General features: G+C 42.3%; 2 protein-coding genes across 5 annotated transcripts in view; one reads left to right on the top strand and one right to left on the bottom strand.

The window, feature by feature from the left end:
• The window catches only part of MCF2L2 (MCF.2 cell line derived transforming sequence-like 2), a 320576-nt gene that overhangs the window by 101787 nt on the left and 195531 nt on the right, over nt 1-23258 (bottom strand). The window lies entirely within an intron of this gene.
• B3GNT5 (UDP-GlcNAc:betaGal beta-1,3-N-acetylglucosaminyltransferase 5) overlaps nt 1837-23258 on the top strand; it is a 40426-nt gene continuing 19004 nt past the window's right edge. Inside the window, exon 1 of one of the 3 annotated variants that reach the window (XM_027833157.3) lies at nt 1837-2197. The gene's annotated coding sequence lies outside the window, so the exon portion shown is untranslated. The remainder of the gene's footprint in view (nt 2198-23258) is intronic. The other 2 variants (XM_027833156.3, XR_005226731.2) reach the window with 2 other exon arrangements.

Below are 23258 nucleotides of genomic sequence, written 5' to 3'. Positions count from 1 at the left end.
TGCTACATGATCAGACAGAAGAAAAAAGTGTCTGGGAAGGAGAATACAAAGCCCTAGTAATATTAAGAAACACAGCAGAAGGAAAAAAAAAAACAAGTGAAAGGTCCTTTAAGCCTTTAAAGATTTCCCCGAATAAAATCCACCAAAGGAAAGCAACATAATTTAGCAGGCTGGAAAAGGAAATCTCACCCTGGTTCTGCCCCTACCTTGCTGTGTATCCTTGGCATGACAATTAACATTCCTAGTTGGCTCCATTTCCCTATCTGTAACATGAAGATATCACTTATTTCACAGACGTGTTGTTGAGATTGTAAAGGTATATGAGCACTAAGGATTATTATGATCAGAATGAAAATCTCTATTAAGTTGCTGATGCTGTCAGGTATTATTCACATTCCGTCAGGTATTATTCACATCATAGTCATGTGAAAGAAATAAAGGTAGGTTAATAAGCCTGTGCTCTTATATCTTGGCATTTAATAGCACATCTCAAATTGCCACATCTATTTCCTTTTCAGAAGCACCTGGCACGGTTTTATAGAGATGACTTATGAGGAGAGGCTGAGGGAACTGGGATTGTTTAGTCTGCAGAAGAGAAGAATGAGGGGGGATTTGATAGCTACTTTCAACTACCTGAGAGGTGGTTCCAGAGAGGATGGTTCTAGACTATTCTCAGTGGTAGAAGAGGACAGGACAAGGAGTAATGGTCTCAAGTTGCAGTGGGGGAGGTTTAGGTTGGATATTAGGAAAAACTTTTTCACCAAGAGGGTGGTGAAACACTGGAATGTGTTACCTAGGGAGGTGGTAGAATCTGCTTCCTTAGAAGTTATTAAGGTCAGGCTTGACAAAGCCCTGGCTGGGATGATTTAATTGGGGATTGGTCCTGCTTTGAGCAGGGGGTTGGACTAGATGACCTCCTGAGGTCCCTTCCAACCCTGATATTCTATGATTCTATGAGACAGTTTAACTTCATCCCGATGAGTTATTTCCCCTCTGTATTTTTCCTTTGTGAGAAAATTTGGGTCAGATCTTGTAGTGCCTTTTTTAAAAACAAAAACCAGTCTTATGGCTTTATAAAAAAAATCACATCTGAAACATTTACATGTATTTTTCTTTCTTTAAAGCAATTAATCCAAATCAATCATTGTCTGAGATTGATTTAACTTTGATCTACAAGAATTAAAAGCAATACCCTCAGGTCAATTTAAATTTAGTTTTTTGTAAAAACCAGAGGGTCAATTTCAAAAGTGCTTGGCACCTACTGTTAGCAGCAGCTGACGCCTTTGAAAATGATGCCCAGGAAAGATCAACAGAAATATTTCCATGGGTTTTTAAAAATCAGTTTTAAAACAGTTTTTCTAAACACTCCTCTCCCTCTGAATTTGCAACCCAAACATTGCAGCACCATGCTGGTGCACAAAAGCCAGAATAAGTTAAACTGGTTTCCTTGTCTAATAAGAGGAATGCAATAAACCAGCCCCACCAACGGCAAGTTACGGAATCTGATTGTCAAAGTCTTACCATGTAAGTGATCTAATGTATGGTCACTTACACAAGGAAAGCCAATTTTCCCATATGTTTTTAACCTTGAAAGGGAACATTTTATCTTTTAGAGTTCTTTCCTGCTTGCCAAAATTGCTAAAGAGCATAAGGGCAGGGGCACAGGAATAATTGTGATAGTGGGGGTGCTGAAAGCCATTTAACCAAACTATATATAATGGAAACCACTTCAAGCCAGGGTGTGTGGCAGCACCCCTAGTCCCAGCACCTATGTAAGGGGTGAAACAGCTTTACCCCCTCTCCTGAAAAGTACTTTAGGAAAGCACCTGGAGGACCAAGCAGGAGAATCCCAGCATTGCAAACACTGAAGGGTCTGTGAGAAGAGCAAAGGGATTTGTGTAACGCCACAGGAACCACAGCTCCATGCTGGGACTGCGATATTTTGGAAGAAAGAGATACTGTCATCTAAATTCTTGCGGCTTGCTTTCTGGAGCAAGCTGATTGGCTAATGACCTCACTGATCGTATATGCTGGATCTCTGTGCGAAGTGAACGAGCCAGACTGGCTGTGGATGGTTAAGAGGGCAGGGAGCCCGGGATTTTTGCTGTTCGGTTTTCTTTCTATTTGATCGGGAAAGGAGAGGGGGGAAAAGCTAATATCCAGCTTTGCTGATTGAAGGTAGCTGACTCCGTGTCGGGTAAGTGTCTTTCTCTCTCTCTATGAAGTTTGCTTGGTTTATGAAAGTGGTCTTATTTTTAAAGTCCACCTAGAAAACATTCCGCCTTTGTTTAAAGCGATCGCTGTTCGTTTTAAAACGCTGGTTTTCATTGAAAACCAATATCTGAAACTAACTTGAACGCACACTTTAAACTTTTACTTTTTGGGCGTTTTCATGTTCTGAGTCAAACCGTTCTACTACTCGCTTGTTCCAAGTGTTTCCTTTTAAAACTCCTCTTGTTCTTAACTTCGCAGTGAACATCTGAGTTAAAAAAAGCGTGCTCGCTCCACATTTAAAACTACTTCTTGCAGCCCGTTCTGCTCGAATTACTGGGTTCAGTTTAGAGTGAATCTATTCGAACTCTATTTGGTATGGACTGCTAAAGGAGAGATGTAATAGACTAGAAGTCAGCTAATCAGACCGGGCTGTTGCTCTTCATTGGTGATCATCTAAACACCCTTCTAAAACAAACAAACAAATTTTCTATGGCCCCCTTGTGGATTCCCCCTCCCCCTTCCATGGAGGGAAAGCTTGCAGCTCGACAGAGAAACAAGCCATTCAAAGTGGCGGTGGAGTATGAAAATCCCTTGTTTCCTCCCTCCTGAATCCTTCTCAGCCTCCTAGCTCTTCTGATTATTTCTGCTGTTAAAAACTTCAGCGGCTGTTCCTACGTCTACCCAGTAAAACAAGCAAATCCGGCTCAGAGAGTTTCTTTGCTGCTAGGTAGATTGCAAAATACAACCTCCCATCTGAGCACGGCTGAAATCCTCCTAGTAAACAGGCAACAGTTTCTCTCGGAGAGAGACTTTCCTACCCAGAGACTGTTGTATTCCTTGAATCTTTAGAAACCTGTGTTTTGTTTTGTTTTCCCGCTTGGAGGGGTGGACAAAAGAATCCTGCCTCTCAAACTTTAGATCAAAGTAAAGCATTAAAGTGGCACTGCAATAAGGCTAAGGAAACTTTTTGTCCTTGCACGTGAACGGACACCTGATTTTGCAGCCTGAATACAGTTTCCATTGTGCGTTGTGGATATATCTGTCCCCTAGCCGAGAGGGAGGGCGTTCCCACAGTAACTTCCTTTGTTTCTTCAGGAAAAGAAGGAACCGTGCCCCTGGCTGGCCACGTGGTTGCAATTTGCTCTCTACTGCTCTCTACCGATGCTGAGCGCACACCCGGAGCTAGCTCGGCAGCCTTGGTCACCACATCCAATACTTCCTTGATTGCAAAGTGTGCTCATCTTCCCAGGGGTGAAACCAATGTGGTTGCTACAGAAGCTACTGTAAAAGCCTGTAGAACTTAAGGGAGTGATATATCTTTCTAGAGGGGTTTTCCTACCACCCCATATAATTCCAGAGCAGGGATACTGTTGAAAATTTTTTCAGACTTTCCCTCTAGAGTGGAGCAGACAAGGCTGAATGAAACTCGGCAGCAGCTCCCGCCAGAGTTGCAAGGACTGGGATTTTATGTGGAAATAGGTGGTGCCCCTTCATCCGACCTCTAGATCTTGTTCACAACCTCTGGACAAGGCTTGGAGTTCATGGCTTCAGATTAGGGGTGGGGGAATTTGGGGGATGTGGATCAGAAAGTGTGGCGGAGCAGCACAGGCTTCTGCTAGCCTTGAATTCTTGCAGCCCTCTTTGGTCTGGGCCAATAGAAAATGGTGGGAGTTGTGAAATATCTTTCTTAAATCCTAATCTGCATTGGGTCTTTGTGGGTTGGAACTTGCAGGAAGGCTGTTTACAATTCCTTGGGGACTTGAACCAGTCAATGTTGTTTCATACAGCTTCCCCCTCTGCTCTGTGAAATCCTGACTGAAATGGCTGACAGGCGCCGAGTGCGAGCAGGGCCCCTGTGAAAGAAAGGGGTGCCCTAAGAAGCTGTGGAGGCTTTGCTTTGTTCTTGGGACTTGAAAGGAGTGCAGGCAGACTGTGGGACCTGCGAGTTTTTGGAGAGTCTAACCTCGGCCTTCTATCCCCCTGGGATGGCCAAGAGTTAGGTTTCCTTGTAATCCTATAGCTAGTGGACGAGGAAACTAGTCAATTTTTAAACCCCCCTAGGCCTGATTCTCTAAGGCCTTGCATTTCATGGAGTTAATTTACACCTGTGCAAAGTGGTTGTAAAAAGCTACTATTTTGAGTTAGCCACACACAGCAGTGGAGGATTGGGACCAGTGAGCTTTCTGCCCCTAATGGGCTTTTCCCATGTACAAGAACATGTTAGTTTTGTGACTACAGTACCCTTTATGTCAGATGATGCAGTCCCTCCTAGCAGCAGTGTGTGTAAGTGCCCAAATCCATTGCAATTGCTTGAGGGGGAGGGAGTTTCTTCTGTCCTATCATCTCTAATGTTTTGTATTTTTTTTTCCCCATCCCCACCAATCTTTTTTTCTCATTGCAGTTGGAAATGCTCATCCTAGAAAATGAAGGAGCAAACTTCTAAAATTCAAAATTATTTGCTCCTGTGAGGTGTTTTTTTAATATGCATAGAAATGCTAGCCCATACATGGGGGAACAAAAGGCAGCTAAAACCTCACTGATGTGACAAACCAGATGGATAGCATGGTTTCACGGTGAGCACAGAAAAACCTCAAAGTTCATGACTGGTGTCTGTCTGGAGACAAGTTTTCTGCCAGGCTGGACTGATTTCAGTGTGAAGTTTGGAGGTGTTTCTGCTATTAAAAAAATGTTAGTTACAAAGACACTGTTGAAGACAACTAAAGTGAACAAAAATAAATAAATAAAACTCTGCACCCATAACTTTCAGTGGTTGTACCTACTGCTTAGTAAGGTAGAAAATCTAATTTTGAGCCTCTTTTAGTGGAACAGAGATGTGACTTAACTGTGCTGTCTTAAATTGCTGTAGAAATGTTTGTTAGAAGCAAGATGTTTGGTGCCAAATGCTGGCCACTGTGGTAGTCAGGTCACACTATCTGAACCTGGCCAAACTGGACTAATGACTATGGGGGGAAAAAAGTCAGAACATTAATTACCCAAAGGCCGGGGAGGAGTATGTGGAAATTCCTGAATTTTAGTGTCTGAAATACTGTAAACAGTGAGCTACTGCATCTATTGTTTTGTTCTACAGCAACCAAAGCATGTAAAGTTCTTTACATATGAAAACAAGTGAGATCCATGCCCTAAAGAACTTGCAATCTAAATGCTGATCCTAACTGAGGGCTTCATCTGGCACCTGTCAAAAACATCGAGTTTGATAACATTGAGCTTTTTCTTAAAACCTCCCACTGTTGCATTGTCCCTGGGGTGGCCAAAACTACTACTTCCATGGATGGTAATGCAGGTGGAACTAATGCACTTGAGCTGCAAAGAAAAGGTAAGTGTAGCAAGGCTTTGGTATCCCTGAGGCCTTGTGTACACTGCCACTTTGCAGCCCTGCAACTTTCTCCCTCACGGGGTGTGGAAAAATACCCGCTCCCCCTCGAGTGCTGCAAGTTTCAGCTCTGTAAAGGGGCAGTGTAGACCATGCCCCAGTGCTGGGAGCCGCTCCCCTTGTGGGGGTGGATTTTGTTTTTTGTTTTTCAGTGCTGGGAGAGCTCTCTCCTAGTGCTGATACCGCGACTACACGGCCGCGGTAGTGCTTTAACGTTACTAGCAAAGACATACCCAGAGTATCTTACTATCTACTTACATGGCCTACGTAATTGTAGTGTCTCTCCAGTAGCTAGGATTCAAGAGTCTTCCACAGGATTACTGAGACACCTCAAACTCCACTCTGTATTCAATGGGGAGTCAGTGCAGAAAATCTAGATTGGGTGTTGGAGATGTGTTCACTAAGCAAATGGGCTGCTGCATCTTGTACCATGTGTTTGGCTTTGCTCTGAGTTACTATAACAAAGTCCAGTGCTCACATGATCAGATCACTGTGGCCACATCTGTGTCTGACAGGATGTGGGTGTAATTTTGTGGTTGCTGGCAGAAGGAAGTGAGTGCCAGATGAAAGTCGATGCCCAAATAGTGATGGAAGAGTCCTAAAAGCAGCAGTTCCCAAATCTTGTCCTTGCATGACTTCATTTTCAGATATATTGCTTCCTGCGATCCCACGCCACATGGAGGATGCTATTTTACTTTACAAAATGGCATCCTTTGCACAGCATGACCTTATGGTGTGTGCGAGGTCGCGCTTACATGAAGATCACCATGGATAAAATGGCATCTTCCATACTCGGGATTGCCCCAACCCCATCTGCTAAGGAAGTGACCCCATTTGGGGTTGCAACTCAGTGTGGGAACTGCCTTCCAAGAGCTGCAGATTGACCTAACAGCCTGAGGACACTTTTCCTCAAGTAGGGAATGTTCTAGAAAAGGCAGATTTTTGTGACGCATTTCCCCCTTACCAGCATCACCTCAGTCTTCCCATCGTATCTACATTTTTAGACCTATTGTGTGGCATAACATTCGAGTGTGTTGTGGCATCTAGTCCTTGGGGCACGTATACTAGTCCAGTCTGTCAACTTCCCCAGGTCAGGCTTGGTTGGCTAGTAGGTCCTTCAAATACTGACTTCTTTACAAAAACTTGGACAAAACAGGATTGTTCTTGTGAAATTGCCAGGGACGCTAAAACATGCTCTGAAAACATTCTGGACTTGGAAGGTGGACCATGCATCCCTATCGGTCACCTTGTGCTCAGCAATAGTCCCCACGCCATCTTTAACACTAAGTCCTATTTTGCTAAGGCTGTGGTAGAGGGAGATGTCCCTTCACCAGTGGCATCTTTAACTTTCCCAGGGATGGCTGGGACATGGGCAGAAGAGATTTAGATCAAACTACTGCATTGCCTTAATTTTTTAAGACACTTACTCAATCTGGGACTTCAGTCTGAAAAACCTGTCTCCCCATGTGTTCTGTTCAGTTCACTTCTGTTCCCAGATAGCCTCACCTGTGCAACATCTTGTGAAAACTATCATGAATTACCTTTTAAAAAAATGTAAGGTCCCTTGTTACTTGTGTTACTCCTCTTATTTGCTAAAGAACTGCCAATTATCCCACAGTTAATCAAAGGGAAGATTTTTTTTTTTTTTTCCAAAGTAAAAATTGTTGTCCGCATCTGACAATGTTTTTACTAGCCGCCTGCACTGGTGCCTACATATTACAATGATGGGTGCAGTATTTATACTTCTACAAACTAGACTAAGGGAATATACAGCAACTAATTTGTCATCAGATTACTGATTCATATGGGAGTGACTAACTTCCCAATGCTGGTATAGCTGCCTTAGTGTTAAGACTTGTCACTTGGTCTCGAGTAAATTACATATACTTGAATACATCATTGTTTGATGTTAAGTTTTAATTTGCCAACCTGACTCTCTCTCATAATGCACATCTGTTCTTGTTTAATCCTCCTCCCCTTCCTGCTGCCTGTCTCCTTCATGCCTTTCCCTTCCCCCATTCTGTATCCTTTGGCTCTCTCATCCTTGTCCCGCTCTCTCCTGCGGCTTATATTTAGTGTTCACTTCCCTGCTGCTTCTCTGCCAACTTCCCTTTTCCATTCAAATCCTTTTTTAATACATTTTCCACTAAACCTTCCCATAGTTATTCTCCCCCTCCCAATCCTAAAGCGGTGCCAGTATCAACTCTTCCTGTGTATTCTGTAGCTTATTGTCTGTCTGACTTGAATTCAGAACTGCCGGTTTGTTCAGCTCCATACAAACCTGAAGGGAGCCATAGCTCTTACTCCAAAGAGCTCACAATCTGTCTCTAACTAATGCCTGTAGCCACAAAAATACTGTCTTCCTCTGTCCTTCACTAGCGCTCCAATTAGCAGCTCTCTAATGTAGTAATGGGAATCTAAATGCTGTGACAGAATAAGCCCGATTCAGAATGAAGTCCAGGAGGTTATTAATGTACACAGTTACGAGCTATTTCACTGTATTAGTGAAGATCATGAAGTCTCCAAGAAACTCCCATTATTTGTGTATGTGTATAAGAATAGTGTACGTTTGTCTCTCCTTACCTTGTGCTAGGAAAGCTCTAAGGGCTTTTTGTAATTAGTTGAATTTTCTGAATTGAGCCTAACACATACTGTACAGCCAACTGCTTTACAGGGCACCACCAAGCAATAAACTGTTTGCTACCCATTAGAAATAATGGGAATACTGTTGCAAGCTGGAGATGATGAGAGTGCCAGAACAGGAATTGTAGAATGATGCCTTGAGACACTTTGCTGTCTTGGCTGCTCTGTCCTGGGCCTGTTCTGTTTTTTGTTCTTAGTATCGCACTCATCTACTTCGAGGTGGTACTGTCTTTGTTTGTTTTTAATATTAGGTCTACCTGTCTTGCAGAAAGGACTGGGTGAAATGAGGAATTTTGCAGCAAATTGGGGCTGTATTAAGAGAATTCACCGCACCGAACCTGCAGTTAGGCTGCTAGAAAGCCCCTGCAAATATGCTATTCCACTTTATAGGGTGGAATACTGTCTGCAACTCCTCCTTACCCCTTGTGAGGTAGGTGCAGTCTACTGGGTCACAAAACCTGTGACACCTGCCCCATGGAACGCTCTCCATTCTGGCCAATTTGGGATAAGCATAGAGACCACATTAGGTGTGGAGCCTTCTCTGCACAGCTACTCAACCTGTACCCCTTATAGGGAACTCAAGTGGTGTGGAGGGCCTTGTTTGAGCCTTTGTAGTTGTCTGAATGTCATTGACATGAGAAGCAAAGAAGTCTGAGGAATTGCTGAACTAAATGGGCCAACACGCTTCTGCCGCTCCGTAGAGATTTGGCTGGTCACATCGTGTTGGCTCTGCTTGATACCAGCTGCCTCTGCAAGTGTCTGGGCACTTCACTGCAGTAAACAGCCTAGGGTCCTGTAGAAACAGCTGGAAATGGGAGCCACCCTAGCTGCTACATAGGAGAAAACAAAATGGACTATGATTATGCCCTGTAGGTACCAGCCTCCAGTGTGGGAAGCGTATATGGGGTAGGCAGCAGAGAAGCATATATAAGGGTGCAGGAAGAGGGAGATGAGATGACATCGGCAGTATAACCCCTTTCTAAGAAGGACACAGGGCTATTGTAAGAGCTAAATGCAGATTAGTAATATTTTCTATGCAAATAACTGCCATGGCTGATACAGGCACATATGTAATGGTCTGATCTTCTGTGTTGAGCTCTCTTTCCCTGTACAGCTCAACCAACGGATTTTTTTTATTTTTTGGGGTTTTTTCCCCAGCTGTTCATAATTCATTTCCCCCTTCTCTCTCCACTATTCCTTCCCCAAAAAACTGAGACTTCCCCCCCCCGCCCCCATGCTTTTCCTTCTGCAGCACTTGCTTTTAACGCTGTCTGCACTAATGCAATTCATGCTTCAGAGTAACGGCCGTGTTAGTCTGTATTCGCAAAAAGAAAAGGAGTATTTGTGGCACCTTAGAGACTAACCAATTTATTTGAGCATAAGCTTTCGTGAGCTACAGCTTACTTCATCGGATGCTGCTATAGATCCCACATGCGCCTCCATTATATGTGACCCAGTTCAAGGCAGCTGCACCTACATTTCCCCCTCAGTGGGGAATAATTCTCTTACTCCCTTCTGACCAGAGTATTTCCAGGCTACACATTTCCCTGCCTTGCCTGTGTTCTTTCCAGCAGACAGGCTGCCCAAGCACATGTGCCTGCTGTCTCTTCAGAGACTGGTAACAGAGTGATTGCCAATGTTAAAAGCACCACACTGGTTTTTCTATGCAAGCCTATTTTTTGCTTAAGGTAAAAGCACAACAGAGAAAACCCTTTAAAATCAATGAAAGAACCTACATGCATGCTAATAAACTTGCCAGATTTCACCCTAAGGTGTATTCTGGCAGGAGCAGTCAGTCAGCCCTTACTCTAGGGGTTTCCTTGTAGTTACAAGTTCATCACGATGTCAGCTCAGAGCAAGCACCCGTCTTATGGGGCCTCAGGAGGCCCAGTCTTTCCAACCTATCCTAAGATTTGAGGTGCTCTGTGGACCAGGGGTCTTATCTGTTGGATCAGGAAGAAGGCCATGAGCTTAATTAAAACCAGGCTATTTACCCAAAAATCCTTTCTTTGTCTTTGGTCCTTGGAATATCCAGTCTGAACTAGTGTATATGCATATCTCTCCAAAGGAGCGGCTTCAAAGGATTGATAAAAGAAGTACATTAGCATCCCCTTCCTACCAGAGAAGGTACCTACACAGCTGCATTTTTAATACACTGTACCCCAAAGGTATTGACCTAAATTCAATATAGTGTATCTCAGTTCCATAAGCTTTGTTCAGGATATTGTCAGTCTGTCCCAGGAGCGACCTATAAAATACAGCCTGCCTCATGGAGTGTCGTTAGGTTTCATGAGTCAGGGTTTGTAAAAACACTTGGAGATCCATGGACAAAAGGAGCTACAGGAGTGATTTGGTGTGTTATTTATGTCTGTAGTCAGCGATCACATACTGGTCTGCTTGTGGGTGACCACTTAATATAGGGCACATCTTAAAGTGGAATGCGTAGGGTGAGGCCAAATGAAAGAGGAAATGATGGGAGGAAAATTACGTATAGGTGGTGTCTGCCTATGACTACTGCAGATAGCTGGGTAGAATTAACCTTTTCTCTGTGGGCGGTACCATATGTTTGAGCTTGCAGTAAAGTCCTAATCTTGTGGTCACTCTGTAGTCAATATTATGACTGTTCTGAAGGATAAAGTTAGGACAGTTAGGCTTTGTACAGTCCTCCCAGAAAGAACTGAAGATACAGCAACAGGTGTAATCAACAATAAGAAGGAATTTGAAGGGAAGGAGAACAAGAACATAGTCTAGTTAATGTGCTTAGCTAGACAGAATTAAGAGTTAATCAACCCAATCTAAAATATAACATAAGATAAAGATCAGAAGGCCCTGCTGGCCATCTACCTAGCTGGACTGTATACACAGTTGCAGCTGTAGCAAAAAGAAAAGGAGTACTTGTGGCACCTTAGAGACTAACCAATTTATTTGAGCATAAGCTTTCGTGAGCTACAGCATGCATCTGATGAAGTGAGCTGTAGCTCACGAAAGCTTATGCTCAAATAAATTGGTTAGTCTCTAAGGTGCCACAAGTACTCCTTTTCTTTTTGCGAATACAGACTAACACGGCTGTTACTCTGAAAGCTATAGCAACTTGATTCTCATGCCAACTTCCTTGTTTTGTGTTCCAAAGGAACAGCCTGTGTGCATACTTCCTTTACGGTGCTCTGCCAAGAGTGAATCCACACCACCAGACACAGCTGCCTGTAACTCTGGCGTACGTTGTGTTATGTAACCATCAGAGAGTAGAGTGACATGCTTTAGGAAATTCAAGAGCCTGGAGCTCTTCTAGTTTTCACGGTTGGATTAAAACTTACTGGGGATCAGAGCTACCTAATTAAATATTAATTTTTTTTTTCAGTTTATTTTTTTTGACTAACATTTGAGCTATATAAAATTTACACTCTGACCTTCGATAGCTATTTAAAAACAAAGTCAATCAACAACCTGTTTGGTTTTGGTCATCTCCTTATGTCCCTAGAGAAAGACTTGCCCATTTTTCCAGTACACCTCCAGGTAGCTGTTTGCCACTTCTCGAAGAAACTCTCTGGGTTCTCGTTGTTCAGTCTCCTGCAGATCACTGTGCCTGTATTCTACTCTGTTCAGGTCTGGCTTAGAATGTTCTGCATTGGTGGCACCCAGCCCACTGATCAAGTTCAGGAGCAAACATAGCTATGTAATGAAATAAACGGTCTGTATTTGCATTCTAATCGAGAAAATAAAGTAACGCCTAAGGACGGGGCACCTGTGCTAGCAGGAGAGACTCCTCCTATGCTGCTGTCTCTTCACATGAGATCTCGGGTGGTTTGGTGCGGTGCACCAGAATGCTGCTCTGTGCAGGATTGGGGGGGATTGTTCCCCACAAAGGATAACTAACTACAAAGACAAACAAGCTTGCCCCCAACCTTCCCCTAGCTTATTTCTTTGAATTGCTGACCCAGAGCTGGGTGGGGTGAGGGGGTCCATATGTGGATCAACACTGGTTCCGGTGCTGAACCAAAACAGGTGACAAGGTGCTGGTAAACTTTATGTACATAAATCCCATCTGACTGCAGCAAAAAAGTTAAAAGAAAAGGAGGACTTGTGGCACCTTAGAGACTAACCAATTTATTTGAGCATAAGCTTTCGTGAGCTACAGCTCACTGCATCCGATGAAGTGGGCTGTAGCTCACGAAAGCTTGTGGCACCTTAGAGACTAACCAATTTATTTGAGCATAAGTCCTCCTTTTCTTTTTGCGAATACAGACTAACACGGCTGTTACTCTGAAAAAAGTTAAAGAAAACAAGATTCCATTGAAAGGCAGCTAAACCAATCTCCATACTTCAGCTGGATCCATATTCAATTCTTAAATTCCTGGAAGCCTCCTCTCTACACTGGTGTTTTAGCATAGAAAAGGTCTATGGTTCACATTTAAAAAAAAAAAAAAAAAAAGCTGGTCTTATGGTTTACAGATCTATAGCCCATGGACTGGAATAGAAATCACTTAAGCACATTTATTTCCATAAATCTAACAAATCTAGTTAGGGACAAAAACACATGTTTTAGATCATTAAGGACATCCTCAATTATGTTGCTGCCGCCAGCCTTTGTGCAAGTTTTGGGGTTGGGGAATGGTGGCCTTTTCTACGTTAGGGAACTTCACAGCCGCTATGAAGCTTGCTATTGCAGATGGGCACAATTTGCAGGTGGAATGGTAGGAACCTTTCTTTTTATTTCCATCTCACTGTGGGCTTTGGGCCTGATTCTTTACCGTGATGTTTAGTCACTCCTATCTGTGTGACGTAGTTGTGAAATGCTCTCAAATATGAATTCTTCATGCAAACTGATCTGCTTGCATGTGTAATAAGGTTCCACACTAATAGTGGTGTCTGGAACCAGCTGTGCCCAGATGTAAATGACTACATGGGGTGCAACGCAAAAGAGAATCAGTCTCCAGTGTAATTCAGGCGTGTCATATTATACCTCTATCTGTAAAACGGAGATAACAATACTTGCCTAATTTATGAGGGTGATGCAACTTAATTTTTTTAATTAATCACTAGCAAATTCTTTAAAACCACAAATATTTTATACATAAGATATGCAAAGATTGTAAAGTGATGTTGTCATCCTCTCTAGGACCAAAACCCATCCTCTGAAATTTTAAAGTTGCCTTTTTTTTTGTTGGTTTTTATTTATGTAAACAAAATGAATCACTTACATCTCCCAAAATAACTAGAAAGGACAGTGCGAGTGTGGTCTCATCAACTTTGAAGTGCAAAAAAACCTTCTAAAACTTCACATCGGTAACTAGCACAAAAGTGGGCAAGGGGACTTAACTGAAAATATACTTCTACTTTTTTCGCTTTCAATACAAATACTGAATTTTGCTTCTAACCTTTCCCCCAAATTTGTATGTTCAATCACCGAACCAAATTTTGTACTGATGCAGGCTCTCTTGTGTTAAGATGGGGCATAACTACTTTGTTTCAATTTTTTTGAACCCAGAACTACATTTATCTCTAGGATAAAAAGACTTGTCATCACTAAAGTTGGAGTTATATTAGCTTATTTTAAAGTTGAATGTGGTCCTCTCGATAGATATTTGACTGCTTAATCCTGTTTTAAATAGTTTTCCTGCTGGGAACCTGATCACCTTTTATGTGCAATGACATTCCACCCTGTTGAATAGATTCCTGTTGGTGCAAGTGCTGACTTATTTACTATGAAAATTTGAAGTGTGTGTCTGCCTTTCTCTAAAGGTGACACACATCTCTATGAAGCAGGAAAAACTGAACACTATTTCTTTATGATGGGGATCTTTTTTCCCCTCTTTCATTAGAAATTCAGGTCCAGTCTAATATGGAAGACTCCATGCATGGCTTTTACACTAGTAAACTTAAGTGTAACTTCAACAGTAGTGTAGGTGCATGCTGGTAACAAACGTCTACACCCTGTGCCTATTCATTACTGCTTCTACTGGTGGAGTTGCATGGGCTGCAGTAAGGTCTAATTGACGCAGTAGTTGCCAGCCACTGGCCTAACCCCACCAGGACTCCCATTATTGTTCGTATAACCAAAACTGAATTGGTATTAGCTACCATGAGAAACTTATGAAAAACGTTATCTACCCTACATCCCTGCAGTAAAAGCAAATTCAGATCCCTAGTAGTGTATACAAGACTGTACTAATTTCTTTGAAAGTTGTATACTAGTGGTATTGGAATAAAAATATGAATGTTTAATTCTTCCACTCTTGTATTGCTAATTTTGTAAAAGTTTGCTCTGAGATTCCACTTGTATTTTATGGTAATACCTAGCAGATGACCTCCACTGTAGAAGGGAAAATCAGCAGTTTAGTCAAGTTGTAACAAACATGGCTGGCTTTTGGCTTTTCAGTTTTTCCTCTTTCTGTCTCGTGACAAACTTGACTCCCCTACTGCTATCTTGTCCTGCAATGGTTTGTCTCTTTACACTGTGTATATTTGAAATAACTTTTCTAAAAAATTGTACCATCCTCAGCATCAGTATGGCCTCCCACCCAGCAGCTTCCTGAGCTATGCAGTAGTTCAGCTGTTCCTATTCCAAAGTAAACAGGAGGTGATGGACCAGGCTTGAAAATGAGCATAGGGTTTAAAAACTAGAACTAGGCCTCCTAGCTTTGTTTTGGAACACATAAAATTACCACAGGGTCTGTCTCCATTCAGCCTGCTTTGGTCTTGTAAGCAGACAAGGTAAAACTTTAGTACATATTAAGTCCTTCTACCTAGCTCTTGGAAGAAAATATATATAGCTTTGAAGGAATGTAGTTGCAGGGAAAGCTGCTGCCAAGGCTAGCAGCTGGAACTCTAAATATATTGTTGTTTCTGTTCTGAGGAGCAGATGCTTGTTTTAACTGTCGACATCCTGGCTCAAAAAGGGAAGAAATGAAAACTTTTTTTTCTTTTCTCTTCTCCCTAGTAGAGGATACTTAGGCTTGTCAAGCCTGGCCTGCCATCTTATCTTCAAATTAACATTTTTGTATGCAGTGTAGTTGTAGCCATGTCTGTTCCAGGATATTCGACAGACATGGTGGGTGAGGTAAATCTTTTTATTGGACCAACTGCTGTTGGTGAGAGAGACCAGCTTTGGAGCTACACAGAGCTCTTCAGGTCCCAGACCTGAAGCACTGCAATATCTGAGTTTAAATACAAACAATTCCCCTTTTTTTTTTTTTTTTTTTTTTTTGGGGGGGGGGGCTGAAACTCTGTTAAAGAACTTAAAGTTGTAGAAATACTTAAAGCTGAAGTCTTGCCAAAATTGGAAAGCTTGCTTTTAAACTGTGTTTTTGTTAAATTAGTACAAACCCCTGTGTTGACATTCTTCTTTAATTTTGAGTGGCTTACATCAGTTGGAGTGGCTTATTGACTGAAGCTAAACTAAAAATAAGCCTGGCTTAAACCAAAATAAGGCTGTCTACACAGCCTCTGTGCTAGTTTAGCTTCACTTTAACAATATAAGAACGTGGGTTTTTTGTGTGGTTTTTTTTTTTTAAAGTGTACAGAACACATTAAGGAGCACTTCAGAGACTGTAAGCAGGAAGCGTACCCCAGTCATGCTTCAAGACTAGTCTTTTTTGCCATTCAACAGGGATAGAGACTTAGTAGACCTATTGTAAGGGACATTAGGGGTGTTTTTGTTTTACGGTAAGGCACTTAATTTTTAAATGTTAGGCCATATTTTACTCAATACACATGCAAGGCATATGATTTATGGCAAAAGCAATGCCTTGCTGTGCCTCACTGCCACAGACCTGTAACGTAACCCGCCCGCCCCTCCCAACCAAAGAAACCCCACCCTCGTTTACTGATAAGTCTGCAATGTTTTCTTCAGTATAGGCTACCAGGTTGCAGCTTAACATGGCTTGGTCTCCAGTCTTTATTGAGGACCAGTGGCTGATGGGTTTTGAAGAACTGTTTAACTAGAACACTACAGTAGTATTTCTGGCTATTGAAACATTTGAAAAGGAGCTTTGTGCATGTGGCTCTGTAAACTCCCAAGTTGGTGGGGGGGAAAAAAGTAGGGAAAGGAAACAGCTGTTTATGTGCTTAGTTAGAGCATAAAAACATATGTGAAAATATTTTATGTGATTATCCACTCAAATTCATGGGTGTCTGTTCAAAAGCATCTAAGCCCACATGTTTCAAATGCAACTCACTCAAGTTCTCCTAGGGAGAGGATATTTATCTTGCTTTATTCAGAGATCAGGCATGTTAAATGCCAATGCTACATTCAAATAAAGCGACATAATATTCTTTTTAAGCAGGTGAAGAGTGTTGTCCTTACAGTTTGTGAAGCCTCAATCTGATGGTTCAGGAAGTGGTCCAAGGTGATAAGTTCTTCACCTACAGGCCATGCCAGGCAGAGAGAGAAATAGCTGTGCCAGTGAACGACTATGAACCAACAAAAGTGTAGGAGACAAAGTATTGCCTTGTACTGCATATGCTGAAGGCCAGTGCTGTGTTTGTGCTCAAAATTATTTATAGAGCTCCATGTTATTGGCACTTCACAGAAAAGGTCCCTGACCTGAATGACTCTGGTCTTACAATCTAAACCAGGTTACATGGGGATGCAACAAAAAGTTAGTGGCAACAGAGCTTGTCTTGTTTCCACAATATGTGGTCGGTGTCTTTGCTTTATCTTTCTAATGCTTTCTTGAGGGGAGGACGGGCATTTTCTTGAAGCCTCCATGGAAACTTTGGGGGGGGGTGTGTGTTAGACTTCCTTTGAAGGAAAGGGCCTGGTGGAAGAAGGCTGTGTAGCAAGAAGGCTGAAGAGCACAAAGGGGTAAGGAAGTGAAGGAAACTCCAGTTTTCGGTTATTGTGGAAACCATAGTTTGGCCTTGTGGCATACTTACCATACATGTTAATGGTCCCTCTCTCCTCTGCAGAACCCCCAGTGTAGACACAACTAAGCTGACAGAGCTAATGTTGTTCAGGGAGGTGGTGTTACTGTGGGCTGGCCTACGCTAGAAAACAAGATTGACACCGCTGCATCACTCAGGGGTATGCAAAATCCACACTCCTGAGCAACATAGCTGAATTGTCCTAAGTCCCTGCCTAGACAGAGCTAGGTCAACAGAAGAATTCTTCCATTGACCTAGCTACTGCCTCTTAGGGAGGCAGACTTACTACAGTGATGGCAGAACCCCCCCGCACCCCCTTCACTGTAGTAATTGTCCACACTGAAGTGCTGCAATGGCAGAGCTGCAGTGCTTTAAATGTAGACCTAGCCTATATCCGCAGAAGAATTCCTCCTATCCACATAGGCAGCGTCTACACTAGGAGGCCACGCCACCATAGGCTCTCTAGTGTAGATGTTACAAAGTGTCAAGGTGCGTGACCAAAAAAGTCTCTAGTTGCTTGGGCAAATCTTGGTATTTTTGTTTCTTTCAAATCAGGTAAGTGTACTTGAACTATCTGACTTATGCATGCAGAGCCTACTTCTGGAGGCAAACCTTGCATATTGGATTTTGAAGATGGATTAAATTGTCTTTTTAAGCCAAATTTTCAAATACCGTAATAGCATATGTGGTCCAATAACAGCAAATATACAGAGTTGCGTTTTCTCTTGAAGACATCATTTAGCATCCCCTGGCACTCGAATGTTGTTAATGCAATACTGCACGTTGGTTGGTTGGTTGGTTTTTGTTTTTTAGGGAGCTTTTTTTAAAAAAAATAAAATAAAAAATCAAACCTCACTACCTTCCACAGACAGAAGAAATGGTAAATGAGTGCTGAAACTAAACTGGATAAGAAGAAGGGGGTGGCTTTTTTTTTTTTTTTTTTTTTTGGCCACATCACCAGCTGTGTGCAGTGAATACTTTACAGGAAGATATAAAGTTATGATCCTACCTCAGTAAAACAGATGCACCAAAAGTAACACTAAGGGGATGTGGGAAGTAATGGGCCTTCAAGATCTTCATGGCTGATCTCAAATATACAGAGATCAAGGGGAGGGAGGACACATGGCTTAGTGGTAGGGTGACCAGATAGCAAGTGTGAAAAATCGAGATGGGGGTGGGGTGTAATAAGAACCTATATAAGAAAAAGCTCCAAATATCGGGACTGTCCCTATAAAATCGGGACATCTGGTGATCCTACTTGATGGGGGAAGGAGGAGCTAAGAGGCAGAAAAAGAACAGAGGTAGGAGTGAACCAGGCTGGGCAAGATCTTGTAGACAAAAGCGTGAGCAGCAAAGGTAAGTTAATGAGGCCTTATCTTTATTGGGGGAGGGGAAAGTGTGTGCTTACTTCCTGTTACCCAGCTCCATGTAAAATCCTAGTGAAGAGTGCACTTTGTAGCATTAGTTGGTCGAGATAAAGACTATGGGGGAGCCTAGGGTTCACCTCAAGCTGCTGCTAACAACTTGAGACCACTACAAACTAGGATTTTCCCATGTGTTGTGTTAGGTCTGACCTTATGTGTTAGCCCACACATGGTAACTATTGCTCCCTAGTGAACACGTACTGAGAGGTTTTGAAGAGGGGCTTGTAGGGAGCGTGGGGTGGGGAGGATGGAAGCATTCTAGACTGATTTTTAAAAGGGAGCAAGGATTGACTAAAAGCTGGCAAAGAAAGCACCGGACGTTGTGTTGAAAAATAATCAAAGCCTGGACAAATATCCCCTTCAGTGCTCATAAGGAGGAGCAGACCGATCCGAGAGCTGACTACTCCCTACAAATTCTACCTCTACTGACTCAGGTTAAGCACGCAGTGATCTATACAGTAGATGACCTGTGCAAAGCTTTTGCTTCAAAACATGCAGTATAAAATGGCATAAGTGGATACAAGGTGACAGACCAAACGTGTGAGTGTGAGAGAGAGTGGGGTGGGGGGTGTAATTTATCGCTGGAATGCTCCAGGGAATAGGTGCATGCAAGGTTTCTGGATAGCGTAACTGTGTTAAAAAGAGCTTTGAAGCTGAGGAAAAGAATAGCTTGGCAGCTACGTAGCTTAAACAGATAGATCGACAACACACTGTTTTTGTTTCCTTTAGAAGGTGATGTATCTATTTTTCATAACTTTCCACAGATAAAACTGCCTTAAACAGTTAGCTTGTTCAGATATGGAAAATCTGTGGCAGATCATCTAAACTTTGCAGCAGCATGCAAGAAAGTGAAACTCCTGTATGTTTAGTGTCACTCTGCTTGTAATGCTGGCTGCCACAGAGCCTGTATCTGCAATCCAGAAGGGACTATAAAGACTGCACGGCAAATACAATTGGAATAGAAAACACTGTCTCTAGGAACTTGAAGAGGTGGGGACTAAATCCTGCTCTCAACAACATCTGTGCAGTCTCCCGTTGCCTTCAGTTGGGATAATTAACAGAATTTGTCCCTTGATGATTTAAAGTGACCCTTGATTACTCCTGATCTTACGAATTTTCAGGGTGATACATTAAGTATAGATGTAGCTTACCTTAGTATCACTATAATGGCCATATATTTACAGCAAATGTCCTACATTTTTATGTGTTTTATGCTTTGCTCTCGAGTGCTTTTGCAACTTTGGTTGTGTGGGGATCGTAGCGGGGGGTGTACTTTTATTTATTTTTTTTGTTTTGTTTTGTTTTTCCCCCAATCACCTTGGTTAAAGCAGGAATTCAGTGTTGAAGATGGAACAGAATAAAAGTATCCAGGGCTTTGGGGTGAGGAAATGTGCTAACTAACCAAACGTATACAAAAATGACAGGGTGGGAGACCCAAAAGAAAAATCTGAGGACCATGATCTGTGCCCAGACTCTCCTCCCATCTGTTAAGGAGGCTACTGGTTTATCTGAGTGCCAACCCAGGACTCTGCTGGGGCATGTGTGCTCTCTAATAGTCATACCAGCCTTTGGAAAGTAGGGTTGTGTTTTCAAGCTTTTCTCTGCAACCACAAGGGCTAGAAACTTTTTTTTTAAATGACCGCTGAGACTCTCATGGTAACCACTTGACTCCATGAACTGGAATTTTAAGAAAAAATGCTAAATAAGAGACTTTGTTAGAGTTCTGAAAAACAGCAGTGAAACCCATCTGCTGCTGCTTGGCAAAGCTGTGAGAAAGAGGAGTGGAGACACTGGGGCTGTCTGCAGACTCCTTAGGTAGACTGCTCTTCATTGGCACATGACCTAGTAACATGTAGAGTTGCAAAGGTAAACTTGTACTATTAATTTTTAAATGAAAGCTTAAGTTCTAGAAAAGTACTGTATATAGTTTTCAGACTGGTAGCCGTGTTAGTCTATATCACCAAAAACAACATACACCTTCTGCCTACTGTATTTTCCACTCCATGCATCTGATGAAGTGGGTTTTAGCCCATGAAAGCTTATGCCCAAATTTGTTAGTCTCTAAGGTGCCACAAGGACGACTCATTGTTTTTGTATATAGTTTGGATCCCAGCACTCGCCAGAGAAAGCATCTCATTCACCATGGGTGATTATATTTTCAGGCAATGAACCTATATTTGTATTTAGCATTTTTTTTTTTTTTTAAATTTTAAGAAGAATTATCTGCTCCAAATGCATGCTTAGGTCTAGCAAAACTTGCTCGTGCTTCAGAAAAGTCTTAAGGGGAGGCACTACAGTCAGCAGATTTAAACTGATAGATTATATTTGTGGTAAGGAAATATGCTCCTGCCTTGGAAGAGCTGACTCTGCCTATATTCCCCTGAGAACAGAAATATTCATCATTTTTCCCCCCTTCATATAAACACAGTCTCTTAAATTATCTGGAACAGGATGAAATGTGTTAACCTTTCACCCATAGCAAATCTTGTGTAGACTTGACAAAGGAGAACATTGTTTTGACTTGATGGTACTTGGGTAGAAAATGGCTCTTTTGGAAAATGATGCAAGCTAGTCTATGACAAAATGGAGAGGAAGAAAGAGGGAGGGAGGGGAAGGAAAAAAACAAAAACCATACCACAAACAAAATACACGCAACAACAACTTAGTGGAGAATGGATAATTGAATATAATCTTTACCTCCTGGAATCTCAATGTCAATACAAATAAGACAAAAGGTGCTTATAAAAGTTCATATCCAAGTCAGATCCTCATCCTGCAAATATTTACTCCCAGGAGCAGTCCCACTGAAGTCATGGGGCTGTGTATGGCCTATAAAATACGTGAGATTTTAAGGGACCAGATGTCCATTTCAGGCTAAGGTGACTTAAAGCTAAAATGTCAAACCTACATGTACCTAAAGTTAAGCTAGTAATGTCATATTCTGAGCTTCAGATACAAGTCTGAAAACCTTTTTTGCTCTTGGATCCTAAACTTGCTACAATTTAAAAGTGAGTTCAGCTGGGAGCATAAGCGGGCTCTGCAGGCCCTGAACTGATAAATGCTAACTCATAAGATGAACATAGTTATAGGAAACTATCATTCTCTTCTGCTCTCCCTCCCATGCCTATGCATTTACTACATTGTTCATCTCTCTGCTGCCCATCCCACTTCTCCCCAAAGTAGGTTTGCTTTGCACTGTGATCAATTGGTCTGATATCCTCAATGTTTAATGAGAGGTTTAGAGAACACACAACTGTAATTTTTACAGTGTAACTGACCTCACACTTGATAAAGCAACCCCCCATCCTTTCATGTATTATACGTGCTCCTGTATATTCACTCCATGCATTCGATGAAGTGGGTTCTAGCCCATGAAAGCTTATGCCCAAATAAATTTTAGTCTCTAAGGTGCCACAAGGACTCCTCGTTGTTTTTGCTGATACAGACTAACACGGCTACCACTCTGAAACATGTAATTTGATTGTGGAACAACAGCTTTTATCTTCTCTAAATTGCACAAATGTGCTACAGCCATTCAGAGAATACATGCAGTACTACAAACAATAGCTTCTGAAACCTTGCATTATTGTATAATGCCATAATCAAAAGCAACTTAAGTGGGCCTGGCCACTTCTAGATGTATTTTAACAAATGATCGTATTCCATTATGAGGCAGCCAGAGCTACTTCAAGAACATGGTCAGCACCCTGGAGGGTGAGGAGGGAAAAACAAATGCACTACCATAGGTGCTGGAACTAGGGCTGCTGCCGTACCCCCTGGCTTGAAGTGATTTCCATTCTATACAAGGTTAACAGTTTTTGGTTCAATGGTTCTCAGCACCCCCACTATACAAATTGTTCCAGTTCCCTACAAATCCTAATCTGTATTTTAGAAATGCTGCCCTGTGAGTTGATGATGGTGTTTGCATCACACTGTCCCCAGGGGTGGAATAGGAAGTTGACAATTCCTATTGCTCTTATCATGCACAAAAGATCTCAATCCCTTAACACATTAAAGGGATGTGGCCACTTACGTGCATCTTGCTGTTTAGTTCTGAGAACAAAAGGAGCAGTATAGCCACCCGGATTCTCTTATTGCACTTTTAAGTGGGTATGTCTACTGTGCAATCAGAGGCCAGACTGCAGCTGAGGTAGGCCTAATCTAGCTAGCATTACCCCAAAACACAACAAAACAGTGGGACATGGCAGCATAGACTTCAGCATGGACTACATGAGCATGCCTGGAATCCTGGTTACATACTTGCATTCCTAGTGTGTGCTGCCATGTTGTGTCATCTGCTGTTTTTACTGAGCTAGTTAAAGCTAGTGGGGGCTGTGCCTACCCAAACTGCCAATAGCAGTGTAGACCTACTCCCTGAGGACCTGTTGTAAAAGTCTGGTGGGCCAGTACCAGAATCCCTGCATAAATGTGTCAAGTGTACATTTAAATAGGGGCATGGCTTAAATCACTCCTGGAATACTTGCTATTGGTATACTCTGCTCATAAAAGTGTATGTATGGGTTAGAACAAGCCAGGGAAGGAGGGAGAGGTGAATTCTGATCAAATGTCAAATCACACAGGAAAGTATTTCTTCCAAATGGTCCTGCTCATTTTCTTCCAGACTGGCTATTCTCAGAAGACTTCCCCTCCCCACTCTGGGGGTGGGGAGGGGGATGAGGGAGAAAAGCAGAAATGCCTGGAGTTCTGAACAGGAAGAACAGCAC

This window comes from Chelonia mydas, chromosome 9 (genome assembly GCF_015237465.2).
Source record: "Chelonia mydas isolate rCheMyd1 chromosome 9, rCheMyd1.pri.v2, whole genome shotgun sequence".
Taxonomy (NCBI): domain Eukaryota; kingdom Metazoa; phylum Chordata; order Testudines; family Cheloniidae; genus Chelonia; species Chelonia mydas.
This window is presented reverse-complemented; position numbering and strand designations above follow the sequence as displayed.